The sequence below is a fragment of the Tamandua tetradactyla genome, chromosome 6 (assembly GCF_023851605.1).
Source record: "Tamandua tetradactyla isolate mTamTet1 chromosome 6, mTamTet1.pri, whole genome shotgun sequence".
Classification (NCBI taxonomy): Eukaryota; Metazoa; Chordata; class Mammalia; order Pilosa; family Myrmecophagidae; genus Tamandua; species Tamandua tetradactyla.
This window is the reverse complement of record NC_135332.1, coordinates 171,513,277-171,536,764: the sequence shown is the minus strand read 5'-3', so window position 1 is coordinate 171,536,764 and position 23,488 is coordinate 171,513,277. Positions and strand designations below refer to the sequence as shown.

Here is a 23,488-nt window from a genome sequence, read left to right as displayed (position 1 = left end):
CAGCATCAAAGATAACACAAAGCATTTCACTATAGCCACCAAACAAAATCACAGCAGGTGAGTATGAATTAGCCACATCTAAAAAAGAATGTATTTCCTTAGCAGTCAACTAATGTAGGATTTTCTGACAGCCCTCAATGACCTCTAAGGCCACATTAAACTCTTATCAGCTTATTATAACTCCCATCAAATAGAATGGTATTTACCTACCTGAGACTTTAGCCAACTGAACTGAGAGCCCTCAAGGATATTCATCTTTGTGTTCCCTAGTCTAGCACAATGTCTGCTGCAGAGTGGACTCACAATAAATATTTGTTTAGTTAATATTGAGGATACCCAAATCAATAGACCAAGTCCTTGAACTTGAGTTTTGCTCTTGTGAAGCTTATGTATGTAGCAGAGACGCTTAGCCTACCTATAGGTATGCCAAAGAGTTACTTCCTGTGCTGGTTTGAAAGGATTTATGTACCTGAGAAAAGCCACACCTTAATCCTAATCCAATTTTGTGGGAACAACTATTTCTTTTAAATGCTATTCAGTACTGCATGTTGGAAACTTGATTAGATTATCTCTGCAGAGATGTGACTTGCACAATTGTATTAGGAGATGTGATTCCACCAATTTCAGGTGGGTCTTGATTAGTTTACTGGAATCCTTTAAAAGAGGATGCATTTTGAAGAGAGTTCCCTTTTGAGAATGAGGAGGAAGCTGCAGAACCCTGGCAGAGCCATAAGACCAAGAGTCCACCAGCCAGAGACCTTTGGAGATGAAGAAGGAAAACACCCCCAGAAGAGCTTCATGAAACAAGAAGCCTGGAGAGAAAGCTAGCAGCTATCACCATGTTCACCATGTGCCTTTCCAGTTGAGAGAGAAACTCTGAACATCATCAACCTTTCTTGAGTGAAGGTAACATCTTGTTGGTGCCTTAATTTCTACAGATTTGCTTTAATTTGGACAATTTCATGACCTTGGAACTATAAACATGCAACTTAATAAAATCCCCCTTTTAAAAGCCATTCCATTTCTGGTATATTGCATTCCAGCAGCTAGCAAACTGGAATACTTCCTGAGGACCTCTTTTGTTGTTCAAATGAGGCCTCTCTCTCTCTACCCAATTCTGCAAGTGAAATCATTGCCCTCCCCACTATGTGGGACATGACATCCAGGAGTGAAATCCTCACTGGCAGCATGAGAGATGACTCCCAGGGATGAGACTAGCCCTGGCACCATGGGATCAATAATGCCATTCTGACCAAAAGGGGGAAAAGAAGTATAACAAATAAGGTATCAGTGGCTGAGAGAGTTCATATAAAGGCAAGAGGCTACTCTGGAGGTCACTCTTACACAAGCTTCAGTTAGACATTGCTACCTATCATAGCTTGCCAAACCCCAACCAAAACCACTCCTACCCATCCTAAAGGACACCTAGAACATTATATAAGATTCTACAAAGGTGCCATGCACTAGGATAACTTTCCAGAAACCTACAACCTCCAGATGGGCCCCTCGGCCAGTTAAGTCCTAAAATGCAGAGGTGCCAGCCTCTCAAGAATATAAACTAGTTCTATCCCCCTATCCCATATTATCAACAACCCCTTCCAAGATGAAAAAGTTAGAGTGGGCACAGCCCAAATATCCCTAAAGGGTGGGAGAAAGATCAAAGGTGATAGTGGAGTTAAACAGAGAAGGTAGGGTTTAACAAATGAGTATGATTGCTGAATCATTATGTTGATATTTCTGTTAGTCTCCAGGACCTTAGAGCAGCTAGATGTGAAAACCAAAAATTGTGGAATTGTAACTCATACCAAACTCTGAAATCTGTTCTACAACTAATTGCTGTGATGTGCTTTGAAATTTATTGCTTTTCTGTATATATTATTTTTTTTAAAAAAAGAAAAATGTCAATTGTGATGATACGTGCACGGCTATATGATGATATTATGAATGATGGATTGTACACTTTGGATGATTACATGGTATGTGAATATATACTATGTATCATTAAAAATAAGTAAATAAAGACATGCATAAAAAGAAAATAATAAAAGTAATAGGTTGGGAAAAAAATCTCTAGTAAACTATGGATGTTAGTTAATAGTAGTACTTTAATAATCTTTCATCGATTGCAACAAATGCAACTACTGTCAAAAAAATAGTAGAATTACAAAAAAATGGTATCATCAATTGTAAAATTTTCTATGCCAATGCAAGTGTTGGTGGCGGGGTAGTGAATGGGAATCCTGTATTATTTGTATGATTGTTCTTGAAACCCACAACTTCTCTAATCAAAATTGTTTTAATCATATATATTATATTATTATATATAAATGTTTAGTTAAATTAAACCCAGAAAGTGTTCATTCCATTGCAGAAGAAATTAGTTGTTCATGAAATACTATGTCATGTCCATTCTGTGGAAGAAAGGGTAATCTGCCATATGAATGCAATGAACTTTCCTGTTTAACATATGGTAAGCAAATTCTACCTTTTCCAAAGCAAATCAGTGCTAACCCTTTGTCCACCACATTGAACATTTAACCCTTAAGACACTCTGCTGGACCAATGTTTGACATGCAAGCTGAATATTGTAATTTGCTCAGAACGAAAAGTTGCTGCACCCAGAAATTAAAATAAGACCAAGTGGAGAGAATGGTTGTTAGAATATGTTCTAGAGAAAAAGCTCAAAGATGCTCTGTGCCACCTCCTGAGAGAAAAGGAAACCTGATTTGGGTAAACTCCCTGATACTTTAACTGTCCCTTCACCCATTTCCTCCTGGTAAAGCAGGAGAAAACCTACTAATGGGATCCATTTCATTCCCAGCTTTTGCCAGTCTCTCAGAGCACACAGTTGCTCATTCTGGCTCCTGGTTGACCACATCTTGGGCTTTGTACTCAGATCAACTTGGGACTGATCCCGGCTCTGCCTCAGATAAACTGGGAAATGTTAATAAGTCCTTCACCTGTTCAGAGCCCCATCTCCTTATCAGTAAGATGGAGAGGTTAATGGAACTTCAGGCATTATAAGGATTAAACCATAAAGCATTGAGCGTTGAGTGAAAGATGGTGCCCTTACTTCATCTTACTTGAAAGAAGAATAAATAAAGCCCCATTTTGAAATGCACATGAAGGGTGGATGTCATTATCTTGGTCTTCCTCTTTATATTTGCTCTGAATCTCAGCCAAAAATTCTTTCCTTTCTTCGATGAGTAGAGGAGAAGATGCCCTGTCAAACTTTTTATGCCAAGGGAGGCACAGTTTTCCTTCTGGCTCTCTGCAGCTGCTCTTACATAGGCTTCCCTTAGAACTCACTTAGCACACGGCCACCTTCACGACCTTTCTGACGTCACATTAGCCTGTAGTCAGCATTCCTAGACGTTCTGCTCTGTCTTTTCCTCCGGGTCATTTGATGGCCACTCTGCAAAGATGCATCATGAATCAGACAGCAACTCTGATGCCTACTTAAACCAGGTTACCAATGTGAAAGTCATGAGATTCTATTGCCATTCAGCTAAACAGTCTAGCTTTTGACCTACGTTTCTGAGAGATAGTTATAAGCTCATTTGTAACATCCCGCTATGTGCAATTTTTTTTTGCCTGAGATGTCCATTTCTCTTCCCCCTACCCCAGCTCAATTTGGAAAAAATATTACTCTCCTTTTTTGGTTTGTTTTGGCTTCACAAGTTATTGACACCAAAAACCTTTCTTTCCCAACTAGAATAATTTGATTACCATTTTTTGTGTTCATATAACTACAAGTGGAGCTTTCTCCCTATAAAATTTGTGGTGCAACTAAGGCATCTCTTTCTAACTTGAGGAGGAATATAATGGGACCCCTACTTATCCCATACCTGTCTCATAGCAGAAAGGCCAACTTTTCAGGACTCTCTGATCTTCTTTTCCTCCTTGCTATGAGTTCTAGGGTGTTCAGTGACTCTAAGTATCTTGGGGTGGGAGGTGGCTCTCCTGGCTTGGTCTTATTTCAATGTACAACCCCTATGGTGTAGAGATGCTGGTGATTGAACAGAAGCTGGTCTTGGGAGGTTGTGGTCCAGAGTCCAGTGTGGGAGAAGTCTGTAGCTCCAATGGCAATCACAGATATCATCTAGGCTCACCTAAATTAGACAGGGATTTTTGGATTTAAGACCCTGCATATTCCTGTTGCTTTAGGGACATGAAGCAGTGGCAATTTGGGCTGTGGCAGGACAATCTCCAAAGAGACTGTGGTACTACTTGTGTGCTTCAAGTCCAATCAGAAATGCTTGGTATTCAAGTCTCTTCTGCAGAGTATAAAAAGGACTTGGGATGTTGAACAATGGATTGGGGAAATGCTTAGGGGAAGCATGGATTACTTGGAAGCATGGCAGGGACAAATGTTATGTGTTCATCACCATTTCTTCTACTTGGGAATACAAGAAGACATTTCCCACCTCTATTGTAGATAGGGCAAGGTCATGTGACTGAATTTTGGGCCATGCAATAAGGTCAATGTGATATGAGCCACTTTTGTCATGGTCATTAAAAACTTGACCCTCTAGCTCTCTTTTCCCTTCCAAGGCAATGATGCAGGATGTGTCTTCCAGGAGGCAGAGCTTCAGGACTGGGGAACCCTCATTGGACTGCGATGTGTTTAAGAAACTTCTGTTAAGCCACTCAGATATTGGATTTTATTGTTACCAGAGTATAACCTAGTCTGTTTTGAGAGGAGATAAGAAGCTTACCTTTAAAGCTGTTCTATAGGTAGGTCCAGGAATTAATAAGTAGCCCTAGGAAATTCCAGGAAGCATAATTTTAGGGGCAGTAGGGGGAAGCGTACTTGACTACAGCCAAAAATAATGCATCTCTAGCCATTAGGTCTTTTAGTTTGCTCATAGAGGCTGAGGACACAGAATAGCTCCAGGGCTCGTGAGTGAGGACTGCTTCAAGAAACTACCACTCACCAATTCGGAAATAATCCACTACCCTTTTCCCATGGTGATGCATATTCTACCAGATCTCTTCTCTTCTTCTAACACATTCAACCCTCCTCCTCCTGCTGTACTTCCCACCAACCCCCACTTTGAAAAGAGATTGCCATTGATGACACCAATCTGCCTTGAATTATATTCTTCTAAGGGAGGCCACACTTGTGAATCTGGATGACTTACTAACCCTAATTATTCTGATGACAATGACCATTTCTCTTTCTAAAGAGATGGAAAAAAATCACTATTTTAATCTGTAGGTGAATACCCATGATATTGTATTAATTAGTAAGATTGTCTTAGTTGCTGTCTACCTGTCCTAGTAAACTCATTGCCTTAAAAGCAGGGGCCACATTCTTGAGCTATGTCATCTTTACTAGTCCAGCACCCAGCACTTTGCCTGGCATAGTGCTAGTTGCATTCCAGAAATGAATGATCAAGGTTTTCTTCCCCCACACACAGCTTGTGGTGGTGGTTTGCCTGGAGTTGGAGGCCACAGCACTGCCATCTATTTCTGCCAACAAGATTTCTCTTCATTGGGCCTTTACCTAAGATGACCTCACTGGGGTTGGGCACAAGGGAATGCCCCAGGACACACCTCTCACCCCCATATCCATTAATTGTAACAAAGTAATTGCCTCATGGCTGGATCAACCCTCCATTCCTGCTGGCAACAGCTGATGGTTTCACTGGGCCAGCAGGCTGAAGTCATTTTTGGACCACATTTTGCTCTTGGAGATTAGTCTCAAATGCCAAGTGCAAGGGTGACTGGCCACTGCTCCCAAAATAAACCTGGTCACCAGCCCTTCTCATGATTATCTCTCAAATGAAGGAAATCTCAGGAAAGAGAATTCTGGGATTCAGATAGTGAGAGAACATAGAATAATGGGTGTTCAAAGGTGAAAGGGGCCTTTAAGAACATTTTCCAATCTCTACACTTTATAGGTGAGAAAACTGACATCACCAGAACCAAGCAACTCAACAAAGATGAAAACAATTAAAAATAGAAAAGCCGAGATTAGAATTAGATTGCTGAGACCCCAGCAGTATTCTTTTCATCTTACTTTTAAGCTGCTAAAACAGCTTTCTCTGATAAATGTGTGGGAACCAAGGTTGGGCATAAAGACAAGAGCTATAATACCCAGCATACCCCATGGTCAATGCTTTGCCCAAATTACGCAATCTTATCTCAAAAACCTGACTCCTTATTTTACAGAGGAGGCAACTGAGTCTTGGTGCAGTGTGGCTACTTGCTCAAAGTCATCCAGTTGCTCAGGACAGATTCTGAAAAACTTACCTACCTGTTTCTAAAACTCAGGCCCTTGACCACATTGCATGGGAAAATGCATGTGGTACCACTGAAAAATGAACGGGCAACTTACAAACCTCAAATATGAGACCTTACTTTCTAATGACAGAGTTTGGCCAAATTTGAGACTCAAAGTTTGCCTTTGGGGTACACAACCACATCCATTCACCCTACCCCCACCAAGGCTTCTGGAAACTTTCCCTTGCTTTGGGTATTCCTTTTCTTAGTGAGGATCAGGATTCCTAAGCTTTGGTTTTAGCCCTGATACCAATTTTGTTTGACCTTTGTAAAGTTTCTTTGCCTCTCTTTCCTCCAATTCCCTTATATCTGTAAAAAAGTAGATGAAATAGAGATTGAGTCCAGTAAACTGTGAGTCAACATCTGGATTGCACTGTTAAAAATAATCCTGAAGTGCTCACTTTGGCAGCACATGTAGTAGAATTGGAATAAAACCGAGAAGATTAGCATGGCCGCTGTGCAAAGAAGACATGCAAATTCATGAAGCATTCCATAGTTCTTTGTGGAACAACAACTACAACAACAAATCATTATGAAGCCATGGATAGGCTCAGCAGGGAAGGATGAGTGATTAGCCAGACCTGTCATAGGTAAGTGAGGAGAATGGAATCAGCTAAGACAAAGATTTTCTGTTCGTAGACCAGAGGATCTTTACAGTCCCTTCAAGATCTTAAGAAGTTCCAATGAATTAGAAACCAAAGACTAATTGGTAAGCTACCCCCTCCCTTCACTCCAAAAAGTTGCTGCCTGTGGAAAATCTTTGCTGGTAACTCACAGGAAATATCAAATCCAATATTTTTCCCTATGAGGAAGCCTCCTTCCACCACCAGTCAGCTATTGCTATACAACATGGGGAAATCTACAAAGTGTTCAGAACACAGAAGCAGACAGAAAACTGATATGCTACAGGATTTGGGTGATGGTTTAAAAAGGTAACAGCACATTGTAAAATTTATCTGAGGCCTAGACAATCTCCCCATAATTGAATAATTAGGAACAAAGAGAGCTAGAACCAGAGAAGCATAGTTTCAAGCCATACTCATTTATTGAGAACCTCTTCTGTGCTAGCACCATCCTAGGCAGAGAAAACAACCAACCAACAAGACAGTCTTTGCCTTCATGGAATTTACCAACTGTGGCAGAGAAGACTGGCTGTCCACCAAAGCTCTGTGACCCCCCCTTCCAGAGAGCGGAGTTGCTGCTGGCAAGGGACTGTTCTGGCACACACTACTTTTCTCAGATTCTTTTAGAAACCCATGGGACTCTGGGGTGAGTTCCTGCTGATGATTTGAACAGAAGGGATGAGCCTCACTTCTGGGTAGATGCCTTAAGGAGCTGATGTGCCCCATTCCACTCACTCTTTCGCCATATGAAGGTTGAACACGGAGGGGGCCTTGGAGAACTTGGAGATCCTAAGTCCCTGAATCACACATGGGAGACTACCTGCAGACCAGAACAACATCTGCTTCAGACAGATGACATGATCTCAAAATACACTTTCCCTGAAGTAAGCTACTGAAATTTTAGGGTTTATTTGTTACATCAGCTAGAGTTTCCCTAACAAATACACCATATAGGGTGGAAGGCAGATGAACAAACCAAAGATTATAATGTCATTGAATTTGGTTTCATTGTAGAACTGAGTTCTCTGTGTTACAGAAACATACATCTGGGGATCTAAGGATCTGAGCAGACTTTCTCCTGAAGCCTATATAACCAGTAGGGATTAGCTACGTGAAAGGGTGTGGGTAGGGTGGAAATGGGGGCAAGCAGAAGAAATGGTAGGTTCAAATGCCCAGAGGAAAGAAGGAACATGGCACTTTCTGTGAAAAGCAGAGTTGAAGACTTGTGGCAGAGGTTCCAGCAGGGAATGGGGACTGCTCAGGCTGCAGAGATAAGTAGGGACCAGATCACATACAGGTTTTATGTCATGGTGGGAGCTTTGATTTGATTCGATGGTAATAAGGAACAAAGGACAAAATATTTTCAGATTGCTCTGGATTGGGGAGGCAAGACTAAAGGGAAGAGTTCATGCCTATCCAGCCCATCACTGCTCCCACTGTATCACAGCCCAGCACTGCTCCCACTGTATCACAGCCCATCACTGCTCCCACTGTATCACAGCCCAGCACTGCTCCCACTGTATCACAGCCCAGCACTGCTCCCCATTGTCTAGTCCAATGGGAGGAATGGATTCATATTTGTTACATGTGATGGATGAATCAAATGTGTAAACCAATTAAGAACCTGTTGTGCTAATTCAGGTGAAAGATGATGAACTGAAACAAATGTAATGACTGCAGAGATGATTGATGAAGATACATTTGAGAGATTTTTGTAAGCAAGTGATCTATTAGATATGGGCGTGGTTTGTGGGTTCATTTAACTAGATGAGCTGCTATTCATATTTACAATTCCTATATGCCAAGGGCTGTTTCAAAGATTTTTACATATGGCAATTCATTTAATCCTCAGGACAGACATATAAGTTAAATGATATTAATATCAGATGATAAAACGAGGCACAGAGGGGTTAATAATTTATCTCAGGTCACACAGCAAGTATCCAGCAGAGACAGAGTTGAACTCAGGCAGGCTGGCTCTGGAGTCTATGATTTGACTTCAGATTTATATGAGATTTATATCTACTCCATGTATGAGATTTATATCTACTGTTAGAAGACGTAGGCAGAGAATCTGCATTGGCAAGAAGGAGTTCAGATTTAGACTTGTGAAATTTAAATTGACTATGGGACATGGAAGCAGAACTATCAAGTAGACACGTGGATATTTGTGATAAAATTGATGAAGGCTTCACTTAAAGTGTGAACTTTGAGAAACTGAACACAGAAAGACTGAAAGTTCTTTGTAGGTCATATAAAATGGCTGATAAAGGAAGCAACCTTCTTAGGGAAAAGAGTCTGAGATGAAAATATTGTGTGACATGGAAGATATCAGTAGACAATAAATGATGTCATGAAGGAAGTTGTAGGAAGATTGACAAGAAGTCAGGACAGAGGCATTTCCCTTAGTTAAAAATAGAATTGGGCCACTGATTTTCCAAGGAACACCCAGAACTTAGCAGAGCTATGGTACATCATGCATGTGTTAGTCTCTATGCACGTTCTGGGCAATGGCTATAGTAAATATCTAGGATTTTCATTCTACTGATGTATTTGGTTATTTTAAATTAATTTTTGTTATAAAAGCTAGATTTAAAAATACTGCCACATGTTATAAGAGAAGAAGAGACAGTACCTGAATCAAATGAAATAACAACTGTAGTCACAATTTTGGTGTCCAGCACCTCTTACAGAGTAGCTGAAACAGGGTTGAGTCCTAACTGAGTGTTTTGCAGGTTATATTAATATTCTATGTGTCTGTTAGTCAAAAAACCAACTGTAGTGGGATATTGCTGGAGAAATGGTAAATTAGTAAATAAATTAGCAAAAAGCATCTAGGCCCTATAGAAGATACTCAGTAGATAGGAGCATTACTTATTCTTTCAGTCTGTAAGGTTGTTTGTTCAGACTGTTCATACTGAAAGGTTCTGAGCTAAAGTTATGAATATATTTTGGGCCCTCTTGGCTAACTTTTCACCCTTAACTTCTCATAATAATAGCAATAACAATAGTTTCTCAATTATGCAACGTTTTACATTTAGGAAGTGCATTTTTATATATTACCCTATTTAATCTTCTTACGACTCAGAGACAGAAATGAACTCCATTTTTTTTATATGAAATGTATTAGTCAGGATTCACTAGAGAAACAGAATCAACAGGAGAGAACTGTAAATATGAAATTTGTAAAGGTGTCTCACCCAACCATGGAAACAGAAGGGTCCAAAATCTGTAGGGCAAGCTGTGAAGCTGTCAGCTCTGATGAAGAGTCTGGATGAACTCCACAGGAAAGTCTGGCTGGCTGAAGAAGTGGTGAAGGAATCTCTCTTCTTCCTTAAAAGCCTTCAACTGATTGGATTATCTCCTTGCAGGAGGCATTCTTTAGTTGATCGCAGATGTGATCAGCCACAGATGCAATCAACTAACTGATGACTTCCAGTTTATCAACCAGCCACGAAATATCCTTGCAGCAATGGTCAAGCCAGTGCTTGCCTGACCAAACAACTGGGCATCATCATTTGGCCAAGTTGACATCAGAACCTAACCATCAATGAAGAATCTGATGCACTGAGAAAATTGGCCTACCAATATTTTAACTATAAACCATAGTTAATATTTACTGAATACTTAGCCTGTGCTGGGCACTTGGAAAACATTCCATGCATATTTGCCATTTTAATCCTTTGAGTGAATCTATGCCATGCATATACTTATTATTCCCATTTTATAAATGGGGAAAGCAAGGCATAGAGAGGCTAAAGAAGCTGCCTAAGGACCTAGAGTGGAGGCTGTTAGAGTGGCACGTCTACTCTTTACTCTGTCCTGTGCTCTTTCTCCTACTCCTACCTGCAGGCTTAGTCTAAGTCAGATTGTGCCTCTTAATTGTAAAATTTTCCAATTCCCATTGCATTCTTTATGTATGCTGTTCAAGACAAGCCATTGCCTTGTAACTGCCTTTTTCCCCCACTGGCTTGTGTTTGGACTAACTGGTAGGCCAAGGACACTGTACTTATATTTGCAAATTCCAATTCATAACCTCTTTGTGAACCTGATTTCTCATTTTGGGGCCCAGGAGGGTAAGCCAATTGCTTCAGAATATTCCAGTTTATTTAAGGCAAACTGTATGGAAGGTACATTTTGTCCTTTCTTCCTTTTGCTCTATTTCGGTGACTTCTTTCTTGCCTCTTACTACTTAAATTTCTACAACTTGCTCACAATTTAAAATACTTCTATTAAACCTCTACTATAACCTGGATCCATGCCCCTTTGGGGCCATATAAAGATAAACAAGATACATTTTATTGTTGGATTCAGGCATATAAACAGGTAATGTGTGATATGATAAATGCTATAAAAACAATATTATACCCTAGAGAGAAGCACCAGGCATGGCACATCCAAACATTTTTGGGAATGAAAGCCTGATAGGTAACGGTTAAGTTCCCAGTGCCAGGCTTAAGCTGGATATTGAAGGGTGACATTTCCCTTGACTGAATTTGGAGGTCATGTTGCACAGTGGCAGAAGAATCATTCTCTCCAGCATGCAAGGGTCTGAACAGACAGGGCACATTGGGAAACTGAGTGCTCATTATACCTGAGGCATAGCCTATGAGAGGCAGAGAAATGAGAATGGAAGCTTAAGAGGATGCAGGCAGAATACAACTTATAGAAGGTTTTGTGTAATATGTAAATGTGTTTGGACTTTCCCTGTTCTGCTGACCAAGAGAAAACAATGGGAGATTTTAATCAAAGAAGGAGCATTGTGAGATTTGTGTTCTGAGAGTTCATTCTGGAGGCCTTGTTGGAAATCATAATCTAACAGGACCGAGTCTGGAAACACAGTTTGAAAGTGGGGCAAACACTAGAGATGATGAAGGTCTAAGTAAAGTAGATAATGTGGGAAAGTGTTCTAGTTTGCTAGCTGCCAGAATGCAATATACCAGAAACTGAATGGCTTTTAAAAGGGGTGATTTAATGAGTTGCTAGTTTACAGTTCTAAGGCCAAGAAAATGTCCCCATTACAACAAGTCTATAGTAATGTCCAATCAAAGGCATCCAGGGAAAGATACCTTGGTTCAAGAAGGCCGATGAAGTTCAGGGTTTCTCTCTCATCTGGAAAGGCACATGGTGAACACGGTCAGGGCTCCTGTCTCAGCTGGAAGGGCACATGGCAAATACAGCATCATCTGCTAGCTTTCTCTCCTGGCTTCCTATTTCATGAAGCTCCCCGGGAGGCACTTTCCTTCTTCAACTCCAAAGGTTGCTGGCTCGTGGACTCTGCATCGTGGTGCTACAGCATTCTCTGCTCTCTCTGAGTCTCTCATTCTCCAAAATGTTTCCTCTTTTATAGGACTCCAGTAAACCAATCAATACCCACCCAAATGGGTGGAGACATGTCGTCCCTTAATCCAGTTTAACAACCATTCTTGACTAAACCACATCAACCAGGGAGATGATCTCATTACAGTTTCAAATATACAGTATTGAATAGGGATGATTCTACCTTTATGAAATGGGATTTATATTAAAACATGGCTTTCTTAGGGGGCAAATATCCTTTCAAACCAGCACAGAAAGGAAGATGAGTGTTCTGAGGGCTGCTTATGAGAGAATCAAAAGAATTCGTATACAAACGTTGGTGATAGTTTTTGAGGTTTCTGATATAAATAACACCATGGATGATGATATCATTTACTGCAAGAGGGATTCAAGTTTGGCCAGATTGGAGAGATGAAAAGAAATATTAAATTTGGCTTTGAACCTTTTTCACTTGACATTCCAATGGTACATCAGGTGGAGATAATGAATGGAAAATCAGAGATACAGGTCTGGAATTTAGGAGTGCAATCTGGACTGAAACAGAGTCGTTGGCACATAAGTGGTGAAGAAAACTGGTTGAAAAATGTATAAGAACTTTAATTTATGGAAGGATAACAGACAGGTAAAGATGGAGCCTCACCACATACTAACATTTAAGGACAAAGAAATGAAGAAGAGACAGAGAAATAGTTCCCTGGAGACATCAGAGGAACTAGGGGAGAAAGAGGAGAGGTTTCTAAGTAGTTAAATGTCAACAGAGCAGCAGGAAGTAAGATAAGGAATGAAAAAGGTCAGTTGGCTGTGGCAGTAAGTAGGGCACTCGAGGCCTGGCAGAGTAGTTTCAGTGGCATGAAGAAGCCTGTAGCAAAATAGCAGTAAGTTAAGAAGTAAACAAAGTTTGGATAATCGAAGGGCATAAACCAGACTCCTAACTCGAAAAGCTGAAGTTAGAGAGGGTAAACAACTTTGCTGAAGTTCATCAGTCTCCTAAGTGGTCTAACCAAGACTTGATATCAGGTGGCATGACTCCTCAAAATAAGCATCTCTCACTTATCATTCATTCATGTACTTATTCAAGTATTTGTTGTTCACCTACTGTATTCCTGGAGTTAGGAATCTTGGAGTTTGGCACCTCATACCAAGCAAGTTATGGATAATTGTCAAGAACTGTGAAAGGTCTGAGATTTTATTCTACTTGCCTATTCACAATTCAGTGTGCCCCAGTTTCATGGATGCTGGTAGAGGACATGACACTCTTGTGTCAGAGACAAGCACAGTTTTATTACTTACAGCAACAGCAGTACCAGAGTAGCATAATTTTCTCGAACTAGATCTCTAAGCCCCACTTCCCACAGGGTAATGTGAATAGACCCGATTATATTCGCACACACTGTGGTGGTGTTATGAGAAAGAAGCCCTGAGCTTGGGGAACTTGAATCTTTTATAATGGTCAGTAAGTGTGCCTGACTGCAGGGCAAAATATCTTTATTATATTGGACAATGAAAAAACTTCCCTCTGCTCTGGAGGGAGGCGTTATTTCTAGCTTCCAAGGCTGTTTGCTGTACAAACATCCTTGGAAAGATAGTCCAGAGCAAAGGGAGACATGCAGAAATGTTAGAGACCCGTGGAAAATTGTCTGCCAACAATAATGCAGCCTAGTTTATGAGACTTGACTACCTGATTTTCATTTTTCCACATACTTAGTAACAGATCACTGAATATATGCAGTGTGTCTAATTAAAGACTAGATAATAGCTGGGTTCCAGCAGTCTTCCTGTGACCTTCAGGACAGTAGCTACATACCAAGGAAGATGTAAAGCAGAATGACAGAAGGAGCTTGGGTCCCTAAGGAGTTTGTAGAATGACTATAGAAGCTGTGGACAGCTTATCTTTGAACTTCAGATGAGTGGATAAACCTTCATATGTTTAAACCATAGTAATAGGCTCTATATTAGCAACTGAATGCAAATACTAACTAATATAGATGGTAGAAGAGCACAGTGTAGGAGTTAAGATACCTGGGAGACTACAATCGTAGTCTTGGTTTTGCTGTGTTAACTTCTCCTGCCAATTGTCCTTTGTAAGCATTGTATTTCCCGGCCAAAAAAATGAGGTACTCTTTAGGTCTAATATTTTTGGTTCTAAGTTCTTAATATATCCTTCCTTTAACTCATTCAAAACTCATTTGTTCTGTATTCCATTTCCTTTTGGTCAGTTGCCCATCTGAAAGGCAACTGGATAATAAAAAATTTAGATAATGGATTAATTTGCTTCCTTTCTTCCTGTCTACACATGCTCCCCCATCCCCACCCACCCACCCACTCATAACCTCTATCTATGTGTACTTTGAAGTATTTGATTTAACCTGTAGGTATGAAATCTAATGGAGTTATAGGTGTCTTTAAGCTTGTAAGGGGAGTGACTTAAATTGAAATGTCTCACAAAAATGCAGATTGTCTGTTACCATGTTTGTATTTCGAGTGCTTAGCACAGAGCTTGACATGCAATAAGTCCTCAATTAAGAGTTGTTGAATGAATGAAAAAATACCTTCATTTTAAAGAATAGGCAAATAAGGGCCTAGCCTCCTTTGATTATATCTGGTAAGCTGCTGCCTCCACTGCAGAGTGTGGCCCAGAGGGGTTCATATAAAATAAACCCTTGATAATCCAAAAATATAAGGGATCAAAAAGAAAAAGAAAATGATCTTCAAGTTAAATCCTTTCTAATTATCTTTTTTTTTTTTTTTTTTTAAGGAACGGTAGTTCCTCTGTTTATCAGAAACACAGATGCCACTTTAAATTATGTCCTTGTTTGATGAAATTGGCATTGGATAATGGGTTCTACTGAACAACTATATAAATTTTTTTCTTTGGACAAAATGATTCCAATTCCTACAGACTTTTCTCATGATTTCTGTGTTCTAGGTTCTTAATCACTCTCTTTGTTCTCCTGTGAGTTTAAAAAAGAAATGTTAACCCAAAACAAATACCACAGGACAATTTTATATGAATATTAGCCCATGTTCACCTTTAAATGCATCATGCCATTGTGGACATTAGCATCAGATTCAATCTTTAATGATACACTAGACTATATCCTACCATATAATATATGGGATTGCCTTTAAGTTTAATGTTAGTCTGTGGGCCCATGATGCTAACTATCTAGAAATTACAGAGTATTTATTTAAATAATTTGTATCAAGCAAATCAAAGAGCCAATCAACAGATGGGACTTTCTCATTTTCAATATGTATATTTCATTTTGTCACTTATCAATCTATCCATTCATGTATTCAACTAATGCGTCTTTTTCCTTCTTCTGTGCCAGGTTTGCTGCTGAATGCTGGTGTGATGTGAAAAAGAACCCGGAATAGCTCCCAGGCTCCAGGGCCAAGACCAACTATAAAGATATAAAGATAGAATATGCTATGAAACATAGAAGAGTGTCCCTCTAATACAGTCAGTTTTAGGTGCTTTAACGGACAAGGAATTATCCAGGCAAAAAGAGTAAAACAAAATTGCTCCATTATGTACTAACTTAAGCTATATGTTATGTTTTAGTTTGCTAAGTTTGCTAAGAGATGGACTGGATTTTAGAAAGGGAATTTATTTAGTTACATATTTACAGTTCCTTGGAGGAAAGGCAACTGACTTTCCTCTGGCTTTCTCAGTCACATGGGAAGGCACACGCTGACATTTGCTGACCTTGTCTCCCTGCTTCTGGGTCCAAATGGCTTTCCCCAGTGCATGTCCTTTCTGCATCTTCAGATATCTGGTTCTGAGATGCTCTGAGCTCTCTTCTGACCCGTCCTTTTAAGCCTCACTCATTGCGGATGGGCACTTCCCTAGCTGACCATGGATGTAATCAGCTATAGATGAAACTCACATGCTGATGATTTAAGTCCACAGTAACAGAAAAACTGGGCACCATCACCTGGACAAGCTGACACCTGAACCTAACTACTATAGTTAGTCATGACAATGGAGGGATCAGAGAGCTGGGGGAGATGATTTATCTACTCTCTTGCCATGACACAGGACCATGAGTGAATCACCCTGAGTTGAGAACCTTCTCTGTGTCAAATTCTGTGTTAGGGACTGGAGATAGAGCAGAGAATAAACTAAATATTGCTGGGAGCTTAACATCTAGTGGAGAAGATACACAAGTTAACTAATGGTTAAAATTTAGAGTGACCTGGTTGTTCTTAGGACAAGCCCAATTTATTGTTATTTTCTTGGCCTAATTACTAACCATTCCCATTTCACTCTTAAAAGTATCTTGGTTTATATGGTGAAATTATATGGCCATCCTTGTTATGAAACAGTGTGGTATTTCCTACCCTAGAGGTAGTTGCTAGTTTTATGGAGCCCTAAAGGAGGAACACCAAGAAGCTTTTAACACAGTCCTTGGACCAGTTCATTGATGTTAGAGATTATTTATTCACAGATATTTATAAATGATAATGATGGAGTAAATTTCTTATCAGATAAGAAACAAACAAACAAAACTCTCCAAGTAACTGTTTTAATAACCTCTTTCAAGCAAGAGTTGATAACACTGTTAGACTAGTGTGGAAATGAAGCCATCAAAATCAAAGTCAGGTTTGTTCATGATAAGTCAGCTTTTCTCATACATAATTAAGAAAGATGTACAATCAATATAGTGTGTGCCTTCTGAGAGGTGACAATATCAATGGCTTTACAAGTTTAAGCAGGTCTCAATAGCTGACCATTCTGCAGGATAAATATTTGGGCTGCTCTCAAAATGAATCTTGAAGTCAACAAAATGGAATGTACCTTGAAATTTCCTGTAGGGACTGAAGATATCCAAGCTAAATGTCTGTATATTTTTGGAAAGACAGAGCTACACATACGATGACCTAAGGTATTATTTTTTTATTAAACACACTAAGATAGTTATGCAGAAGACACATGAACATTTAAACTTCAAAAAGCAAAATACATCTTGAGATTGGAGTGAACTGACAAACAATACATTGCATAAGAATGACCCTTTCTCCTGTGTGTCTGAGGAGGGGGAGGAGTTCCTTGAGCTGACTTTGGAAAGCTAAGGCAGTGTTTGGGGTTGGGGGTGGGTAGGGAGTTGGGGTCGGGGAGGGGGTAGTTGCAACACCTGTTGCCAATTCTCAATTAACCAGTCTCAACTGTTTGTATCTACAGTTTTAGGAGAAAAGACTCCTGAGAAGGTGGTTAGCATGCCTTTTGCCTCCTAAAGGGCCATGGTTGAAGGAAGGAAGAAAGACAAAGAAGTCAACACTGTTAGCATCTCTACATGCCAGCCACTGTGCTGAGTGTTTAATGTCTGATTTCACCGCAATTCTAACAATGATCCTGGGTGCAGGTATAACCATGGAAGCCTAAAGCTCAGGCAGGTTAAATAATCAGTCCAAATTCACAAACAATTGATGGCTACCCCCATTAAAATCCAGTCGAGCTCCAATGACTGTGTGATTTTTTTCTATTCATTCTTCAAGCCATTTCTTGTACCTAAAATAAGGGACATTTTTGATATGTAAAAGTTGAGCAAAGGAGACAGGGTTCCAGATGGAGAGAGCGGCATGTATTAAGGTGTTATTTTAAAAGCGAACATCTTATTATCATTTACTTTTGTTCTCATTTTGCCTCCACCATCCCCCCAGTTGACATGGAGTAGAGACACATATAATGCAACAAATATGTAGAAAGTAAATGATGGGGAAAAAATACTATAAAAAAAAAAGTGGGCAGTGCAATGGCGACCCAATGGCAAGAATTCTTGCCTGCTGAGCTGGTGATCTGGGGTTGATTACTGGAGCTTGCCCATGCAAAAAAAATAAAAAATAAAAAATAAATGATGGGGGGAAGAAAGAAGAAAGAAGAAAAAATAAATGATGGACTTTCTAGTGGCCAGAACAAAGAAAATATAGAAACAAAAATGAAACTAAGCAGAGACCATTAGCTATGATCTTCGTCTATAAAAGAATAATCAGAAAACCATCATGGGGTCCTGTATCAGTGTCCCTTGGTTGCAAGCAATCATCGCCACCTTTGGGTAGTGAATGAAGAAGGAAAAGCCAAAGAACCAGGTTTCAAAAAGCTCAAGGAGGGAGGAAGCTCCTGGAATCTGGGAAGAAAAGCTATGTTTTGTTCCATTAGCTATCTTCAGATGCAAGGGAGCATCTGAAAGCTCAGCTTGGATGTTGTCTCACCCCCTGGTGAGCCGAGCAAGGACCCTGATTGATAATGAGTGAGAAGTAGTGCCCACAAACAATCTGCATCCTTACCACAAAACAACTGATTGTATCTTATTTCTCATTACTATGTCTTTAATGCCCTTGCTGTCTTTCTTTGGAATGAATTGCTTCCGTCTGTCAGAAACTAACTGTACTGCTCTCTAATTGCTGATTTAATGTGTCTTTATACATGACTCCGAGTCTTTAAGAGTAGGAATGATGTCATGTTCATCTTCATCTACCCAGCATCTAGTACAGTGCCTGGCACATTGCAGGCACAAAAGTAGTTTATTGAGTGAATGAATAAATGCATAAATATATTAATTAATTAATAGATGACTTGAGAAAGAAATAAAAAAATAAACTACAAAGAACTCTGGAAAGACACTTGGCAGGTAGCCCTGTGCAAAATTACAAAGCCCTATGGCTCTGCCATATTCCAGAACAACAGTTACAGAAACAGGAAATGAAAGCCTGTCTCTCATCCCCCTGGAGAGTTTATAATGAACTGAATATTGAGAAAGTTGACTTTGCTTCCACTGTGATTCTTACATGTTCTCAGATAAAATGGATAATTTATAACATCCATGAATTTTCCTTATATTTCTCACCTAATTTTCCTATTCATAGTGTGCTTACATCAAACAATCCTGTTTATCTCTTCCTTGTTTTGGTCAACTTCCTTTACTTTCACACCCATTGCAGAGAAGTTCTGCTTTTCCTTCAAGAATTTTATTTTATAGCCAGCTTGTATGAATTTAGTTTATATCTTCTCTTCCAGCTTTAAAAGTAGGCTGGGGCTGTGACTTAACCTCTTTAACAGTGGTCAGTTTCTTCTTTGAAGTTGAGTTTTCATTGGAAGGGAGATGCTGTGTCTTTTGGCTTCTTCTCTTCATCCATGCTGTCAGGAGATAAAGGGAAACCACAGTTGCCCTAATGATTTCACAGGATAAATCTGATACTTTCTGGACATAAGGAGCTAGCCCACTTATGCTATGACTCGAAACAAGAAAAAAAAAAAGATTCTAAAAACTTTAGGCAAACAAAGGCTTTGTTCTGTAGGCATTGCTGTGTGGTGGGAGCTCTATGGGCATAAAAAGGTACATGCAGAGACCCTCCATTCAACCAGGTGAGCCTCAGGGGGCCTTTCACTCCCCACCCTCAATTTCCAAACATAATCTTCCTCCTTTGCTGTGCCAGCCCAATCCCACTTCGAATTTACAAACCAAATTTGTTTTTCATCCTGTTCCATGTCCTTTGGGAGAGCTCCCTTTGATGAGAGTGCCAGGAGCTAATTGCAAGGGGGGAGCCAGTTGTATGGGAGGATGGAGGCCATGGAGGCCGTAATTCCTCAGCATCCTGAACAGAAGGGAGGTGCCGTAAAGGGATGGGATTCTAGCAAAGATTCCAGACTTCCTTTACTTGAGACCCCTTAGAATAAGATGTACAACTCTCCCACTGGATCATTGAATCTCATGTTGGAAAGAGCCAGGGAAGCCATGCAGTTCAAATGCTAAGATTGTGAATCTTTGGTCTATAAAATCCATGCTGTAACCTAAATAATGGAACCAAGATGATGCTCTAGAAGGGATGCTTATATGACTTAAAGCCATATAGACCAGGGTTAGAATCTTGGCTCTGCCTCTGGTTGAGTTATTTAGGCTAACATTAACAATATTAACTCAATATTAGCATTTATCGAGCACATATTATGGGTAAGGCAGTAGTCTGAGGCTGTACACTCAACAGCTTGTTTTCTCCTAATAACAGATCTGTGAGTAGGTGTTATTATTATTATTATTATCATGTTTTACAAAATAGAACAGAAATATACAGAGCAACGAGGTACAGCTCCTAAGGGCTTAGAGTTAGTATGACAACATCTTATGTCCAAGTCTTGCAAGTACATGTGCCTAACAGCAACAGAACACTGTAAATAAATTCAATTTACCCAACCTTAGTTTTTCATATGGAATATGGGGATAATAATTGCTACTTATATATTAATAAGATTAAATGAAATTTTGACTGGGCTATGAAACCAACTAGCTGGTTACCTAGAATAGAGGTTTTCAAATTATTAGTGATCTCCTCTTTATTCCTTTCTCTCTTCCAGAAACCACAAACCTTAAATTTCATCCTGGGAGACACTGGACAAAAGATAGCATGAACTTCAGTGGCCACTGGAGTCTTGGGTGCTTTGGTCAGCAGTGGCATGGGGCTGAATTGTCCATTCCAAGTCAGCCCCATGAGAGCAAAAGCATGGAAGATACTGGCTGTCAGGGAGTCCCTCTCCTACAGCACATCCTGCTTGGCACAAGGTTGGGACGCATGCTGGCCCGAGAAGCCTCCCTATTGCTCCTGTTTTACAACAGCTTGATGGAAACGAAGTTCAAAAGGGCACCACTGAGAGTTATACAACCTTCCACTCCTTCAGGATTAAGAAGCGAAAGCATCCTTCCACTCCTCTGCAGCCCAACTGGGAATCTGATCTACTCTTCAGCCCTTCAGAACCCTCGGTGGGGAAACTTAAACATGAGCTTCACTTTGGCTGTATTTCCCTCCAGAGCTCTCAGCAGGTGGCTTCATGGACTTCTCACAGTGATCTGCCAGGGTTTTTACCCCGCTTCACACACAGGACACTGACACTTGGCAAGAGCCCGTAACTCACTCAAAGACAGGCATGAAGGATTCAAACCATGTCTACCTGGTTCCAAACCCTTCACATTATTCCACTTTCTGTCATGGTTCTGGGCTGATAGACCGGGGCAATATTTAAGAGAACGACTCATTCATTCATTCACCTCTTTTTATTGGAATCTACAACATGCCAGATATAGGTGTTGCGGTACAGCAGTGAATAAACATAAACATTTTCTGTTCTTACAGAGATCCTACAGCTGATACAAGTGAGAAACGGACAGCAAATAAAAAATGAGATATGTAATGTCAGGTGATAGTAAGTGCTGAGAAGAAAAAAAGGTCGAGCCAAAGGAAAGCGTCTCTGTAAAGGTGACAGAGAGCAGAGATTTGAATGAAGTAGGGTAAAGATTCATGGATATCGGTGGGAACAGAAAGTTCAAGGTCACTGATGCAGGGGTGCGCTTGGAGATGAGGTGGGAGAGGTGACAGGCCAAGTCACTGTAGGGCCAATGTGGGAACGTGATGTTGTATTCTGAGAGAAATGAGCTGGTGCTGAGGGGTCGGGCTCTATCACATCTTAAGCAAGTTCCCTTCAGTCTCATACTGATGAATTAATAGGCTGGACTCTATACTTGATCCCCAACCTGGCCAGAGCGAAACCCCTAAAGATTCTGTTAAAAATGTAGTGGCCTGGGCTTCACATCCAGAGACGGTGGTTCAATGGGTCTGGGGCCTCGGTTCCACTGGCTGTCTGATACCCAAATATATGTGACAGGGGTTACCCCAGCCCCAGCCTAGGACTCCTTCCTGATCCAACCTTCTATTTGTGAACCTGAGTGCATATAGGGGAAAGGAGGTATAAAAACCATATAAAAATTAGCAGGTATAAAAAGCTTCTGTGAGACCATTATCGATGTAAATAATCACAGTATGATCTCACTACTTCCCTCTCTCATCACTGCTTCATTTTCTCCTCTGAACATGAGGAAGAGATTAAATAGCAAAAGAGAGAAAATTACTACATTCTAATGCAGAGTGTACTTGACCCCCCAAACTCACTTTTCTCTATGTACTTTTTGATAGCCTGCAAATTGACCTGATAAAACTGGAAACTTAAATGCAATCTAAATAATCTGCTTGATATTCTGTAACATTATTCCAATTACTCATCCTTTCAATAAATTTAATCTATTGATTTGGATGCCTTATTCTATTTCACACTTTCTCCCTTGCTCAAGAGAAGCCTCAGTGATCTCGTAATGAAAGTGAAATACGTTTAAAACACGCAGGGAATTTTCCTTCCTCCACCTGCTTTATACCAAACTCAGACATGAGGATAGGCATGGAAAATAGCTGTTTGGTTTTTTTTTTTTTTCAGGTGAGTAAGTTTTGAATCTGGGAATTGACATGGGTAAGTTTACCTCCTGATTCGTGCACCATAATTTAGATTTGGAAGAATGCATTTCACAGTGTGTAGTCACAAGTAGAAATTTTGATGCCCAATCCTTCACAGGATCATTTTAGACTGTGGATTTCTTATGCAGGAGCTCAATAAACGTTTTCTGCAAAGAAGATAGAAGTAAGTACTTTAGCCTTTGCAGACCATGCAGTCTCTGTTGCAACTGCTCAGCTCTGCCATTGTAGCACAGAAGGAGTCATGGACAATGCTTAAATGGGTGGGCACAGCTGTATTAAAAATTTTTTTTATGCAGAAACAGGCAGTGGGCTCAATTAGGGCTTCAGATTGTAGTTTGCTGATCCATGATCTGGTCTAATTCCCCTGATTTTTTTTTCCTCTTCATTTTAGACATTCAGACGTTTGATATCTGATCTTTGACTAGTTTTAGCATGATTGGGATGGGAACTTGGGTCTCTTGACCCTCAGATCAGTGTTCTTTCACTCTCCCAGACTGCCCTTTCCTAGTTGTCCAAGTAATGCTCAACCCCAACAGTCATCTTCAAATACAGAGCTGGCCCTGACTTAGAAGCAGCTGGGGAGTTCTTCATTTGGACACTGAGTCCATTGCTAGTAGTTCTTATGGCTATTGCCTAGATATCCTCTTCCCTCTCACATATGGGGCTGTGGAAGGCACTTTTCAGCCTTAATCTCTTTTAAGAATATGTTGACACCTTCTGCAGCCACAGAAGGCAAAAAATGACACTAACAGAACCAAGAGTAAATCTTTGCTGATGTGCTATAAAGATGGCATTCATACTGATGCCAACTGCACCTACAGATCTATCCATTATCCTTCTCTAGTAAACAACCTGTCCTCTTCGACAGCTTCGTACTTAACTTTCCTTTGAGAATAATGCGTACTTAGATGGTGCCATTGATTCCAGCTCAGCTGTCTCTCTTTGAGCCTTACTACCCCATT

The 23,488-nt window shown here is 40.2% G+C and overlaps 1 protein-coding gene and 1 non-coding gene across 5 annotated transcripts in view; one reads left to right on the top strand and one right to left on the bottom strand.

Annotated features, from left to right (window-relative positions):
* Positions 1-23,488, bottom strand: part of LOC143689045 (uncharacterized) — a 232,329-nt gene that overhangs the window by 140,232 nt on the left and 68,609 nt on the right. The window contains exon 4 of one of the 4 annotated variants that reach the window (XR_013178494.1): positions 19,166-19,368. The exons of the other annotated variants lie outside the window; for them this stretch is intronic. The gene's annotated coding sequence lies outside the window, so the exon portion shown is untranslated. Of the gene's footprint in view, positions 1-19,165; positions 19,369-23,488 lie in introns of those variants that run through there. 4 annotated transcript variants of the gene reach the window in all.
* Positions 6,682-6,788, top strand: LOC143689216 (U6 spliceosomal RNA). The gene has a single exon (XR_013178675.1). It is a non-coding gene; the product is annotated as a U6 spliceosomal RNA (small nuclear RNA).